Source organism: Ovis canadensis, chromosome 1, assembly GCF_042477335.2.
Source record: "Ovis canadensis isolate MfBH-ARS-UI-01 breed Bighorn chromosome 1, ARS-UI_OviCan_v2, whole genome shotgun sequence".
NCBI classification, from domain to species: domain Eukaryota; kingdom Metazoa; phylum Chordata; class Mammalia; order Artiodactyla; family Bovidae; genus Ovis; species Ovis canadensis.
In genome coordinates, this window is record NC_091245.1 from 87,777,154 (window position 1) to 87,791,346 (window position 14,193).

The 14,193-nt window shown below is 52.8% G+C and overlaps 1 pseudogene; it reads right to left on the reverse strand.

Annotated features, from left to right (window-relative positions):
* Positions 1 to 13,293: 13,293 nt before the first annotated feature.
* Positions 13,294 to 13,981, reverse strand: LOC138429435 (L-lactate dehydrogenase B chain-like; annotated as a pseudogene).
* Positions 13,982 to 14,193: the final 212 nt, after the last annotated feature.

Here is a 14,193-nt window from a genome sequence, read left to right on the forward strand (position 1 = left end):
AGAGCCAGGGCAGGGCCAGGGGCAGGTCTACCCGAGTTCTGCCCTGGAAAAGCGCCTGAGGCATGTGACTCATCCTGTGGAGCCTGAGCTTCCTCTGAAAACAGGGCCAAGAGGTAGCTAGCTTATAGATAGTGCCTGGCTCTGCTCTCCTTAACCCTTCTTATCTCGTGAGCGCCCTCAACCAACGAGGCCTGGACCCAAATGGAGTATCTGGGGAGACCGCCACATTCCTGGGGATTGGCGAGAGTGAAGGTGATTAATGGGGTTGGCCGTGGTAGCCAACAGAGACAGTGAGAAAGCGCCATCCTTTGTTCAACGTGGTTTATGTTGGCCTGCAGAAGATTATTCACTGAGTAAATATATAGATCTACCATGATGACAAATTTGAATGCTACTCTGATGTACAATGCAAGTCAGTAGGCATTCAGCTTGTTTCCCTTTCATGCCTGTTAACAACCAGTGAAAATGTAAGCAGGTAGGGTAGGGGGCCCTGGAGAAAAAGAATCAGGCATGGCTTTCTTGACATAAGAGAAGCCATTTTTGTCCTAAGCCATTTTGGTTGATCTAAGTCTGACCACAATGCTTGCCCTTGAACAGGTCTCAGGAATTAATGATCTTAAGGGAAGTGAGGAAATGCAAGAACAAAGGGAAAGCAGTCAAGAAATAATAGTTCAGCCATAAAACAGAGTCTTGGATCTTCCTCAAGGATATACATCACTATCTGATGCCCGTCTTTGAGTTCTGCAGGAACTAAGGCCCCCACGCACGTGGAGGGCAGAGTGAGGATGCTGACTCTCCTGACTTCAATCAACTAAAGCTTGGACTCTGTCCATCTTTACCCTAATTCCACACTGGATTGTTCTCTTCTCAAGACCCTTCAACAACATACATGTACCCTTAGCTTAAAAGGCTTCCCCAACTTGCTGTTCAGGAAGACACTGCTTTGGGAAAGATCTCCGGTGTTGTTGTTGTTGTTGTGTGCAGTTGCTAAGTTGTGTGTGACCCTTCATCCGTGGACTGTAGCATGCCAGGCTTCCCTGTCCTTCACTATGTCCTTGAGTTTGTTCAAATTCATGTCTATTGAGTCAGAGATGCCATCCAACCATCTCATCCTCTGTCACCCCCTTCTCCTTGGTTGCTGCAAGTAATAAATCCTTCCTTCTCCAAGTCTTTGGCTAGGTTGTATCCTTTGGTTTGACACCTACCAAGAGGTGAATCCAGTTTTCAGGTAACAGTGACACTCAGAATATGGGGGTGAAGAACAGGGCACCAGAGCCAGAACCAGAGAGATGAGGAGAGGGCCTGCCTCACTGGAGCTGACTTTGTGGGTTGGTTCTGCATCTGCGAACGGGGCCTGGCAGGATGCCCTGCTCCTATGAGGACTAGGTGACCCTGGTGTGCAGGCTCAGCAGAGGGCTGAGGGGCCTTTCTTCTCCCAGCCAGGCTCTGCCCACCTGAGAAGGGCTGGGAGAAGGAGTCTGACTGTACGCTGGTTGTTCTCACCCAGAACATGGGTGGGTCTGGAAATCTCTTTCAGTTCTCCAGTCTGATACCTGAATCTGCACTAGATCTGGGTCTGGGCTGTCCAACTCTACAGTCAACTTAGCAGGCTGGGTTCAAAGAGTAGGCCTAGGATATAGCTGCTGTGGGGGGAGAAGGTGGGTCCTTTAGGGTTTCAGCAAAGGCCGAGAACCTGAAGGAGACAAGGGGCCCCCAGCTGGAGGTGAGAGAGGAGGTACTTGAGGGTCATTGACATGGGACATGTGTGTGCATATGTGTAGCGGTGTGAGTACATGCATCCGCGTGTGTGTTTTTATGTGGCTTTGTGTGTGTACATCTTTTAAAATAACATTTTCCCCATTTTCCTGTTTTTCTAGAGCAGGGCTGTTTGGGGCAGTCTGTCCTGGAACTGGAGAAGGCAGGGCAGTGTGTGTGTGTGTGTGTGTGTGTGTGTGTGTGTTGGGGTAGATGTCATCACTGTGGCTCTTGATAAAGTCACAGCAAAGCCTTCTCAATTTCTTTGGTGTTGTTTGGGGAATTTGTATGCCTCTGCCACCCATGAAATTAAGGACTTCTATTAAATTCATTTACCCAAAGAATGCATTGAGTGAGGCCCTGGAGACTTGTCTAGGTCAGAGACTGGGCCTGTGGGTCCCAGAGATAGAGGGAGAATAAGACATGAGTCCCACAGCCCCAAGTCTACGGCGGGCAGTATGACGCATAGAGCAGGGAGGAGTTTTGAGGGAGCATCCCTCAGGCTGCAGAGGGTGCAGGGGGTGCTTGCTCTGCCTGGGACGGGCAGCAGGAGGCGCCACCTCCTACACCATATCATGGATGAACATCAGCAAGGGCCCCATGAAGGGGGCAGGCACTGTGGCTGGAGATCCCACTTGCACCAGAGGTGTGAAAGAGCCTGGGCTGTCAGAGAACTAGAGGAAGCGTGGTGGCCAGACCTTGGGGACAAAGACCGTGGAGACAGAGATGCTTGTCTTGAGGGTCCCTTCTCAGTTTTTCCAGGGCCTGGCCAAGGGGTTGGGACTTTAGTCCGTGGCAGGGGACACCCACTCAGCTGCCTGCAGGGCCTGGATAGGGGGTGGGGGGTGTGAAGATGCTTGTGCAAGACGTTGCTCTGAAGTGGGCAGGTCTTTTCCCCAAGGTGAGCCAACAGGCTGTTGACGTGTCGCCGAACTCAGTCTTCAGAGAAGCTGGAAACTGAGATTTTTATGTGGTTTCTTTTATTTTTAGATGTTAGTAATTAATCCAAATTTAACACTAAGCACAACAATAACACACATGCAAGCCTAACAGGAAAGTTCTGCCAGCTGGATTTGGCTCAGAGGCCACAAGCGTGATCTCAGGCTGGGGTGGGAGGGGAGGCACCAGAGGTTCAGGGTGGGAGTGAGGGGCCGGGGTCTGCTCCCCTTGGGGGCATCTTGGAACTGCTGTAAGGAGGGCAGGCTGCAGGGAGGCCAAGAAATCAACTGAGAAGCTGAGAGAAAAAAATCTTCCTCTTCATTCATTCATTTACTGAATGTTGATAGGGCACGTGTTCCAGGCAGACACTGTTCTGGACAGTGCTGCTAAGGGGATACCCAGAGGTGGAACTCCATCTCTGTTGAATATATATATTTATGGGTGTCCCCTTAGCAGCACTGCCCAGAACAGTGCCTGCCTCAACACGTGCCCAGTATGTGTGTGTGTGTGTGTATGTGTGTGTGTGTGTGTTTGTGTTTGTGTGTGTGTGTGTGTGTGTGTGTGTGTGTGTATGGGCTTCCCTTGTGGCTCAGCTGGTAAAGAATCTGCCTGCAATATAGGGGACCTGGGTTCGATCCCTGGGTTGGGAAGATCCCCAGGAGAAGGGAAAGACTACCTACTCCAGTATTCTGGCCTGGAGAATTCCATGGACTGTACAGTTCATGGGATTGCAGAGAGTCCGACACGACTGAGTGACTTTCGCTTTTTTATATATATATATATGTGTGTGTGTATATTACGGGCACTTCCCTGGGCAGGGGCTTCAGTGTTCAAGCTTGCACGCTGATGTCTTTGCTTTCCGGTTTCCTCTGCCTCCTTTAGCCGGATTTCCCCACCTGCTGGCCGAGGTCTAGGGTATCTCCTGTTCCCTCCCAGGCATCCTGTCCTGTCTTTGGGGGCCCGGGGTTTGTACTTTGGGTCCCAAGCCAAAACTACCTGCATCACAACCTCTTCTCTGGATCGTGCCCCCACATCAGTGGGTAGTCCCCCCTTCCCTTCTGGAGCTCCCTGCGGCCTCTTTTGGAAGCTGCAGGTTCTCTGAAAGCTCCCGTTGTGCTATAGCTCTGCCCTCCACACGCATCCTCCAGCCACTAGATTAGACCCTGGCGGGAGAGGAGCCTCCTCCCAGTCCCCGGCCCTCTCATCAGCACAATAGCAGACACTCTCATATTCCTGCAGCTGGCTGAGCAGCCAGCCTGGGCCTGTGCTAGTCTAGGAATGTCCACATGGGACCTGGCGTCTGTCCTCTAGTCACGCCCAGGAGAGGAGAGTAAGGTCTGGCCACCACCCACAGAAAAACCGATTAATGCCTTTAAGATGGTCCCCAGAAACCAATGAGGGCTATGGGACAGCAGAGACCCAATTCTTAGTGCAAGGCACTTGACCTTCATGGGCTCATGGAATCTCACCACAACCCATTAAACCTTGTTATTGTACCATTTTACAGGTGAGGAGACTGAGGCTCTGAGAAGAGAATAACCAGCCTGACACGGCATAGCTCTTTTTTTTTTTTTTTTTGACCAGGGGGGTTGACTGCCAAGCCCACTTCCTTCATGGGGTTGAGGCATGCCCCTCAGTCTTGGGGGTCGGCTAAGGGCCAGCCTGAGGTGGTGGTGGAGGCTATTTCAGGGATGGGGTGTGAGAGCTGGGGGGCTGCCAAGGCATATCCCCATTGGCTTCTGTTGGACTTTCTCTGGAAATGGGGAGCACTTCAAGCTGACTCATGTATTATTTGTGGGCAGGCCTGACTGCTGGAGGAGTCTGGCAGCGCCCCCGCCCTCCTCAGGCCCACGCCCATCCCTCCCTCTGATCTCTGAGCCCATGGCTCATGCCTCCACCGTCTCCTTCTAGACAAAGGGTAAGCACTGGATTAGGAGCCAGGGGCCAGGAATTCATCTGTGACCTTGACTTCAGGTCTGCAAAACAGGCATAAGCACTGACTATCCTGCAGGGACTTAGTAGAGGTCAAAACATTGAAGGTTACAGAAGGAAACTGCTAGAAAATTTTCATGGCATGATTCATTCATTCATTCTCCAGGTATTTATTGAGTGCATAACCTGTGCCAGGCCATGCATTAGATTTTAGGGATACAGTCCCAAAGAAGACAATTCTTACCTGGGGTTTAGCATCTAGAGGGGAGACAGGCATGAAATAGCAGCACAGACAAATACTTAAGTACCAAATGAATTGTGCCCTACGACATTATTTAACAGGATCACACTTGGAATCAGGGAGGTTTTCCTGAGGAAATAAGATTTAAGCTGAGGGAAGGGAGTAGTCAGCCTTGTACAGGGCAGTTAAGGGCCTCTGGGTACAGGGCATGATAGCAAAGTCCTGGAGCGGGGAGTAAGCCAGAGGCTTGTGATGGGACGTGGGGGGAGGGGAACGTGGACTGACAGCTGATTAGGCATAGCCTTGCGAGGTATCAGGTGAAGGAGTTTAAGTGACCTAACAACAATTAACCTTATCTCCAACCCCTGTCTCCATGTCCTGGGTCCCTGGAGCTTCTCCCTGCCTTCTTTGCCCAGAGTATCTCCACTCCACGTGATGAGAAATTGGGCTTGAGGAAGAGGTCTCAGGCCCCTACCCCCCTCCCTGAGCCAAGGGGCAGCTGATTGAAAGCAGACGCCTTGCCCTGGTGGGGCCCTGGCGGGAGCGGCAAAGCTGGCTCCCCACTGCTGACCTCAGACCTGCACCGCTGGCATGTCCTGGCCGCAGACTCTCTGTCAGCAAAGCCGCATCCGTCCTGCCTGGAGACGGTCACTGTGGCTGCCCACACCCCCAACCCGGCAATTTCTCTGCCACGGTGAGAAACCTCCTGTGCTCCTGGGCCAAGGCCCAGCCTCCTCTAATTGGGCCTGGAGCCCTAGCTGGAGGAGGAAGAGATGCCAAGAAGGTTCTTAGAAAGGCACGAGCCTGGGAGAGGTCCCTATCACCCTTACCCGCTTCCTCAGCACACCTGTCTCAGGGTCATGCCAAGTGGGGGCACCATTATTCTCTGTGCCCCAGGCTAGGCTCTGTGCTGAATGCTTTACATCCTCACTAAATCCCCACAAGCAGCTCCATGAGGTGCGTGACAGGCTCACAGAGGGTACTTGTCACCTAGCTGGTAGGTGGCAGAACTGGGGTTTGGACCCAGGTGAAGTGAAGTGAAGTGAAAGTCACTCACTCGTGTCTGACTCTGTGACCCCAAGGACTATATAGTCCATGGACTTCTCTAGGCGGGGAATACTGGAGTGGGTAGCATTTCCCTTCTCCAGGGGATCTTCCAAACCCAGGGATCGAACCCAGGTCCCCCAAATTGCAGGCAGATTCTTTACCAGCTGAGCCACAAGGGAAGCCCATGACTCCAGTGGGCCAGTGGGCCAGTGGGCCCTGGCTCTTCCTGTCCCCCTCAGACATGCCCTGTGTCTGCTGCTCCCGAGGGAGCCCAGCTCGGGTCCAGGCTGCTCAAGGCCCAGAGGTCCCTGAGGATCTTAGCACAGGGCACTGAGATGGACCCAGAGAATGCTGGAGCCACCTCTGGGCAGTGGGAGCCCCTCTCTTGAGCAACCAGAGCTCTGGACATTGTCAAGGGCAGTGTGCCCGATTCACGGTTTGAACCATGCCCAGCTGTCCCTTCTGAGAAAGGAATTACAATTTGATGGTTGCCCCTGCTTCCCCCTGCCCGGGAGCAGGTCCTGCCCACCTCCCTTCTGAGGCTGCTGCCTCCCCAGGTCCTGCTATCACATTCCCCAGCCCCTGTTGTGTACCTGGAGGAGTCTGGGATCTCCAGAGATGCCTCCTGGATCTCTCAGCAAAGCCAGCGCCACCCTGACTGCCCCGCGCTCTTAGGCAGCCCCAGAAGAGCATCCTCTTTCCTTGGCCCCCACAAGGAGCCCACCCCCTCACAGACCCATCTGCTCCCCCGTTACCCTGGTGTCCCTGGTCCATTTAGCCCTCTTTTGTCCAAGCCAGCACCTCTGCCTGACCCCCTCCCTCAGATAGGTCTTTTTGCTCTCTGTTGGTCAGTCTGTCAGTCAACAAGCATTCACTGAACCATATGGACATATTGGCAAGAGCTCAGGAGCTGGAGCCAGCCGCCAGGGATACAGTAATGCAACTCCCTCGCGTCCCTGGTTCCAGGAGCTCACGTCTGGGGCTGCCACGGTGTGAAGAGAAAAGGCTCCCCTGCTGCCCTGGCCTCAAGTTTGGCTTCTCCCTACTGCCCAGTTACTGAGAAAAACATTGATCTGGCAGGATGCCCCATGGACACCGATTTTTTTCTAATCCATGTGAGAGTTACCAAGTTGGTGGTCTGTGGGCAGGTGCATCGGCACTGAAGCTAACCGTGGAAGGTAGCCGAGGTGTGCGGCTTTCGGGGACCCTCAGACACAGAGGCGTAGCGAGACTGTGTTTTAGGGTCTGAAAAGGAGAAGTAGCACCAACCTCGGCAGGGATCCTGGGGAAGGAAAAGGGACTGAGCTCTGGTCTGCAGGAAGTGGACCCCGAAGCCCTGCAGACGCAGTGCGGAAGGAGCACGTGTAAGCATGGGCAGCATGAGTGTGGGCAGCACCTCAGCAGGCAGGGCTGGGGGCACCTGAGGCCATACGTGGAGTCGCCCCCCTGGGAGATCCATGTGGCCTGAGTACAGGACGAGCTTCTCTTTCTGACCGTGGGGGGATAGTGTCATCAGGCACCAGACAGGTCAGGATCCCAGTGCTCCTGGGCCCCTTTGGGCAGTTGGACCTTCCACCTCTCCCTTCGGAGCACATAAGACTTGGGGTTCTTGGACAACTCAAAGGGAAAGGAAGGCACAGACTTCCTTCAAGTATAGCAGGTTGGGTCTAGATGGTTTTAAGTAAAATTTGAAAATCAAAGAAATGCAATAGTATCTGCATTCTGTTGCCACACATAGTGGTTACTAACATAGCAGCTTCTGTGGTCCAAAAGCTTACAGTGTGCCAGATACTGTGCCAAATCTTCCATATACATTGTTCTAGTTAATTCTCAAAACAAGATAGGTGCTTTTTTTAATCACCATTTTACACAAGAGGAAACAGAGGCACAGAGAGGTTAATCAACTTGCTCAAAAGCACAGAGCTAGCAAAGCTATGAGCTGGTTCATAATCCACATTATCTCTCATACCAAAGCCTTTCAATCACAGATCCCCCCACATCTGGGTCTGAGGGTTCGCTGCATCTGTGGAGGCCTGGGAGATCTGGGCCTGCAGGGAAGAGCGCTGGCATCCGAAGGCCTCGGGGCCTAGCAAGATGGGGCGGCTCTCGGGTGCCCGTCTCCTGCAGCAGCTGGATCCCATGACAGTGCGGAGGACCATCTTTAGAAAGCCACCTTCTCCTGGGCCCGAAGGAACAGGATGACCACAGCCCGTGAACCCTGGGGCCCCTTGAGTTCCCACTGCCTGCCCGGCAGGGTTTCACAAACCCGTTGACGTTGACAGGGCAGCCTGCGAGGAGCGGGCAGGAAGCCTGGGGGCCCTGTGGTCTGCCAGCATGGCTCAGAGTTTCCTGGGCTGAGCCCTTCCTGCGGGGCCCTCTTCAGGCCTCTGCCAGCAAGCGCCCCCTGTCCCGTGGCCCTCCGTGGCCCTGTCTGGCTCCGAGAGACAAAGCCCACTGATCCCAGAATCCCTGAAGGGCCAAGAAGCTCCTGTCCTCTGCATGCTGAGCCTTGGGGGAGCTTTGCTATCCTGGCCCTGGCCTCAGGGTGTCTGAAGCTTCCTGGGGACCAACACTGTGCGGTTGGGGCAAGGACTGTACTACATGCAGTCAGGAGTCCCAGCCTCCACCCTCAGCTCCAGTGCTGACTAGGGCTGTGACCTCGGGCAGGTGTCAACATCCCTGAGCCCCCTTCCCTCGTCTGCCTCACAGGGTGTGAAACCCTCGTTGAACGGAAAAATGCTCTGCAAGTTTTAAGGGCTCTCACCTGGCTGTGGCCTGACCTCAGGATCTAACGGTTCTCCCTTGTGGAAACTCTGCCAAGTCTGAATCCCCAGGTTTCCACAGAAAAGGGAGGAAGCATTCCAGATAGTGGACAACCTGAGCAAATGCTTAAGGTCAGGAACGCAGACACATTCACACGTGCGCGCGCGCGCACACACACACACTGAGCTCTTTGTGCCAGGCACCGTCTTAAATATTTTACATATGCAAACATTCATCTCTTATAATATCCCTATAAAGTAGGTACTAGCTTGCCTCCATTTTACACATGAGGCAACGGAGGCTCAGAGAAGTAAAGTAACTTGCTCAAGATTGCACAGCTGAGAGTGGGGAGCCCAGATTGTAACCCAAGCAGTCTGCAGTGAGAGCTTGAGTGGAGGTAAGGGCAGTGGGCCTGGAAGAGATGAGGGAGACATCACGGACTCGGCCATATCTACCTTGTCCTCTCTGGTAGGGCCAGTGCTTGGTACAGAGCCTGGCACACAGTGAGTACTCAAAGATGTTCCTGAAACCTGGGCTCCGCAGAAAGTGCTTATCTGGGGACCCTGAAGATTTGCACGATCAGGGGATGCTGGACTTGCTGGGTGGGGGGGCAGTATAGGCCCACGGTTGAAGCCTAGGCTGTCTCATTGCTTCTTTGGCTTGAAATGGGGTTCATGTCCAGGCCTGTCCTGGAGTATAGGCTCCTTCTCAAAGCGGCTGCTGGACCCACATTGACAGGAGGGCCCACCAAATGGACAGGCAGGAATTTTAGCTTAAGTAGCTCCTCAGTCCCTCTCTGGGCTCCTCCCCTTGGGCCCTGCCTCTCCTCCCTTCCCTCCTGCACTGGCACAGTTGCTGCCTCCCTCCCTGTGGGATGTTCTTTGCTCCTGGAGCTCAGGGTCCAGGGTGGGCCAGAGCCCTGGGGGGACACACACAGACTTGGCGGAGGGTGTTTGTTGCCGGCAGAGGCTGCTGAGAGACCAGCCTGTGTGCGGGGCTGGAGAGCCAAGGGGCTGGTGAGAAAGGAAGTTCTGTACTCTGTGGCACTCAGACCCCACCAGGAATGTGGCTTTGGGCCAGGATCCCTCTGGGCAAGAAAGGATGACTCAGCAGAAACAGCATCCTGACCCCACAGGATAACTGGAGCCGCTGCGTTGGGGGTGGGTGCCGAGTGGCAGGGCTGGTGAATTCATGACCCCACCACTTCAGCCTGCCTCGCCACCCTTCACCCAGCCCGCCTTCAGATGCCCTTCTCTGGGCTGGAGTTTTAAGACTCTCAGGGTAAAAACCTTCAGAAAGACTTGGGATGGGGGTACCCCAGCTCTTTCCACTCCAAGTGATGGAACTGAGAAATGATGGGTAGGACGCAATCTGCCATTAAGGCCCCTAGGTCTGGTTGTGGGAAGATGCCCAGCACGATTCAGGTTGGGGGGCACTGGGCAGTGGAGAGAGTTGGCCTGGACCGGGCACCGGGGAATTCCAGCCCGAGAGAGCCAATTGGAAGCACATGTGTTTAGACAGCCATGGAAACCCGCAAAGCTACTCCTCTGTTCCTTGAGTCTAGCTTGTGAAAAACGAAGCATCTATTGCCAGGAACCCTGAGAAATGTCTCCCTTTGTCAGAGGAGGCCTTCATAGCACAGGCTGGTCACTACTGGGAACTGTAATGGGACTCTAATTGGTGCCATCCTCCTACCCACTTGCACCCCAAGTCCTGAGCAGAAGTGGATGATGGTGGCGGTGAAAATGAGGGTATTGTTATAGCCCCAGACGCTGCTGCTGTTAGCATCTATCAAGTGTTTCCCGCACATACTGCTAACCATCTTTACCTGTTTAATCTCATGAATTCCTCATAAATTCCATACGAAGTAGATATGTCCTGAGCTCCTAATTTTAAGAAAGCAAACAGCTTTGCAAAAGATTAACTTGCCTGAGGTCACCCAGGTACCGAGTGGCAGGATAAGCTTCTGGGGCTGGGATGTTAATGATTTGCTTGGTTTGTGACCCCCTTCTTCCGCCCCTTGGGAGAAAGAGGAAGTCAGAGTGCTGGCGGCTCTGCCCCCTCCCCTGGGTGCCACATAGTGACAGAGGGTCACCAGGGTTGACCCGTGGAAACGCTGACCCCTTTCTGGGTGCCGTTGCAACACTCGGCGGTTTCCTGCGCAAAGCATCACGGGTCTTGGGGTCTGGCAAGCAGTGAGGATCCTGGGATTTGGGGCTAGACGACATGGGTCTGCCCTTGACTTACTAACTCTGTGGCTTTGACACTTGAATCTGTCCCTCTGTGACCCTGGCTCTCACACCTGTAAAGTGAGCAAGAAGAACACAACAATTTGCCCTCCATTTATCTGCCCAGTGAGATGAAATGTAGACCATTAGGCCACTGCAGCCAGAGTAACCAGCCAGACAGCAAGCAGAGGGGCTCCTCTGGGGTCCAGCTGGTTGGGGGCGGGGAGGAAAGAGGGGGGAAGTGGGCGGGGCTGGCATCACACTGCTCAGCTCCCTGGTCAGGACAGAGGCGGGCAGAGATCAGGAGTAACTCCTGATAACACCTGTTTTACACTCATCCACCCGCCTCACAGAGACCTCCCGGAGGTGAGGGCCTGCAGTGGAATGGCTGCATCTTCCCAGGAAGATCCCACGGGCGGCACCGGTCTAGGCGCCAGATGACGGTCATCAGCCCTTGCAAGCGCCCTGTTTGCTGACTGCCCTGTGGATGGACTCTCTTATCCTGCTCTAACGTGGGCTTCTGTTAGTAGACTGGTTCCTGTTGCCCCAGCAACACAGCAATAGTGGAGGTGGCAGCAAACGGCTGTTAAATCACTTAATCGGTTGTGGCCCGCTGGCACTGTGCCAACCAGGGGTGGTTACGGCTTTGCTGGACTTAGTCACCACCGCCTGTAACTTAATGTGGCTGACATCGTTGTAAACACACACAAAACAGGCAAATAATAAGTCCCCACCAAATACATCTTGCTTGCTTGATTTCAGAATCATGAGGGCATTATATTATGTCCCTTACAGTTTTATCCCTGAGTCTATTTTGTTATACTCAAGACTTTGGCAAACCAGTCATTTCCATAGGATGTGTATGGCCAGCCTACCCACCAGTCACCCCGTTCCTTGGCTTTTCATAAGGATTTATCAATAACAACATACCCATTCTGTTTAGGCTGTTATTATGGTTCTATCCTGAAACATCCTGTAGTGGTTATTTTTCGGAAACATCATTTGGTTCATAATCTCTTAGCAACAGAACTTGAGGGCTAACGGCCGATGCAACTCCAAGCGAAATGATTGTGCCTCGTGCGTGGGCAAACAAACCCACAGCAGCCAAGTCGGTGTACCCTCTGATTATGGGTTTCGTTGTTTTAGGTCATCGAACGTCACCAGCACCCACCGCGGGCCAGGCTTGCTTTGTGACATGGCTGAGAGCGTATGCTGTGACAGCCGTGCACCCAGGGCCTTGGAGAACTTTCAGGCACCAGGTGCCCAAGGCTGCAGTCATAGACGTGTCTCCTGGTGCAGGTCTCAGAGTGTGCATCTGACTGGGAGGAGGAGGGGCAGGAACAGCGATCCCTCGCTCTGGGAGTGTCTGCACTTTTTGTCATCACAACCCTTCGGCCCAGTATTGTCAGGACCGTCCTGCCGTGTGACAGCTGAGGGAGCGGCAGCTCGGGCAGATGAAGCCACCAGCCATGCCCACAGGTTGGCAGAGGCAGAGGCAGGACTGGAATCCAGACCTGCCTAGGCTCCCAGCCTCCATCCTTTCTTTCTCTCCTTCCATCTTGCTTTTTATTTTGTATTTTGATAGTTAATACTCCTAGAGCAAGGGTGTCTGTTGCAAACATTAAACCACAAGCACGGCCTTTGATTCTTTGAGCCCAAATTCACACATCTAGGAAGAGAAAAAGCAAACTGTGATCCATATACATGGATGAAAACCAAAGGCTCATGGATAATCACATTGGAGTGTTTTTGTTTCTATTTTCACTTTTATGTTTTGGCCACTCCCCGCAGTATGAAGGATCTTAGTTCCCTGACCCAGAATCGAATTCGTGATCTCTGCAGTGGAAGAAGAGAGTCTGAAACATGGGCAACCAGGGAATTCCCTCACATAGCAGTTTTAAAATTTCTACAGCTTAGAACCCAGAAGCCACAGGCCTTACAGGTCCTTCTGGATGTCCCTCGGTGTATCTGCACTTTCCTTGAGTTGAGCAACCTTATCAGCCTTCAGCTTTTGGTTGATAACACTGGTTAACCCCTGAGCATTAAGGACACGCGGACGACTGAGGAAGATTTCATTCTAAATGCTACGCATCCCACTCCCCATTGTGACACCAGATGAATCCTGGATAGATTTTTCACCACGGATTCAATGAGTTCAGTCACATGTCATCCAACAGACCAGTTGGTTACCCTTTTAGCTTGGTGATTTCACAGGCACTTTCCACTACCACCTCACATGCTGCGGCTGCTGCTGCTGCTAAGTTGCTTCAGTCGTCTCCGACTCTGTGCGACCCCATAGACGGCAGCCCACCAGGCTCCCCCATCCCTGGGATTCTCCAGGCAAGAACACTGGAGTGGGTTGCCATTTCCTTCTCCAATGCATGAAAGTGAAAAGTGAAAGTGAAGTTGCTCAGTCGTGTCGACTCTTAGCGACCCCATGGACCGCAGCCCACCAGGCTCCTCCATCCATGACTCTCCAGGCAAGAGTACTGGAGTGGAGTGCCATTGCCTTCTCCGATCATCTTACATACTTCCTTCCAATTTTCACTATTATTGTTCTTTCCCATTTCTGGGCTCAGTTCCCGAACAGAAATGCTGGCCACATATATTCTACTCCAAACAGCTACACTTGAGTCGCCGTGTTCTCCCCAAATCCATCCATGACAGCTGCTGGAATGAATGCCAAGTTTTCAGCCATAAAATAGTGAAACCTTTGACACCCACTTTCAATCACATGGTGCTTGAGTCATCCACTTAATTTCCAGGTAATATATGTGAGGATATTCACTGGGTTGGAAGCCACAATTATGATGCAATTGGGACTGTACTCGATGATCGCTGGAATAATGAATTTGAAGAAAACATTCCCCTGCACTGGACTGAGATGACTCTCTCTCTCTCTCGCTGGTGGACTCCTGCAGTTATCCCCATAGTCACAGGGGGTGACTGTTCTCTGCCACAATTTTAAGTGTCTGAAGAAAGATGTTCCCATGCTGCAGATGCATGTCCAAGCATCCACAAGGGCAAGTTCATCAGCCAGGGACTTTCCCAGAATGCTGCTGGCACATGCCATACCTACTTGTCCAACACCCACTGCAACGATTTTATTGTTTGCCACTGTTGCCTCCTCTCCTGCAGCCATGCAATCAGTTTTTCCTTAAGAGTTGCCCTTGTTTACAGGAGAGAGAAGGCTTGGGAGACAGTTGTAATCGTTGTACAGAGGACGACTATTGTGCAATGTTAGCCGTGTGCTCAGCCTCCCCTCTCTCTGTTCATCTTGTTCATGCA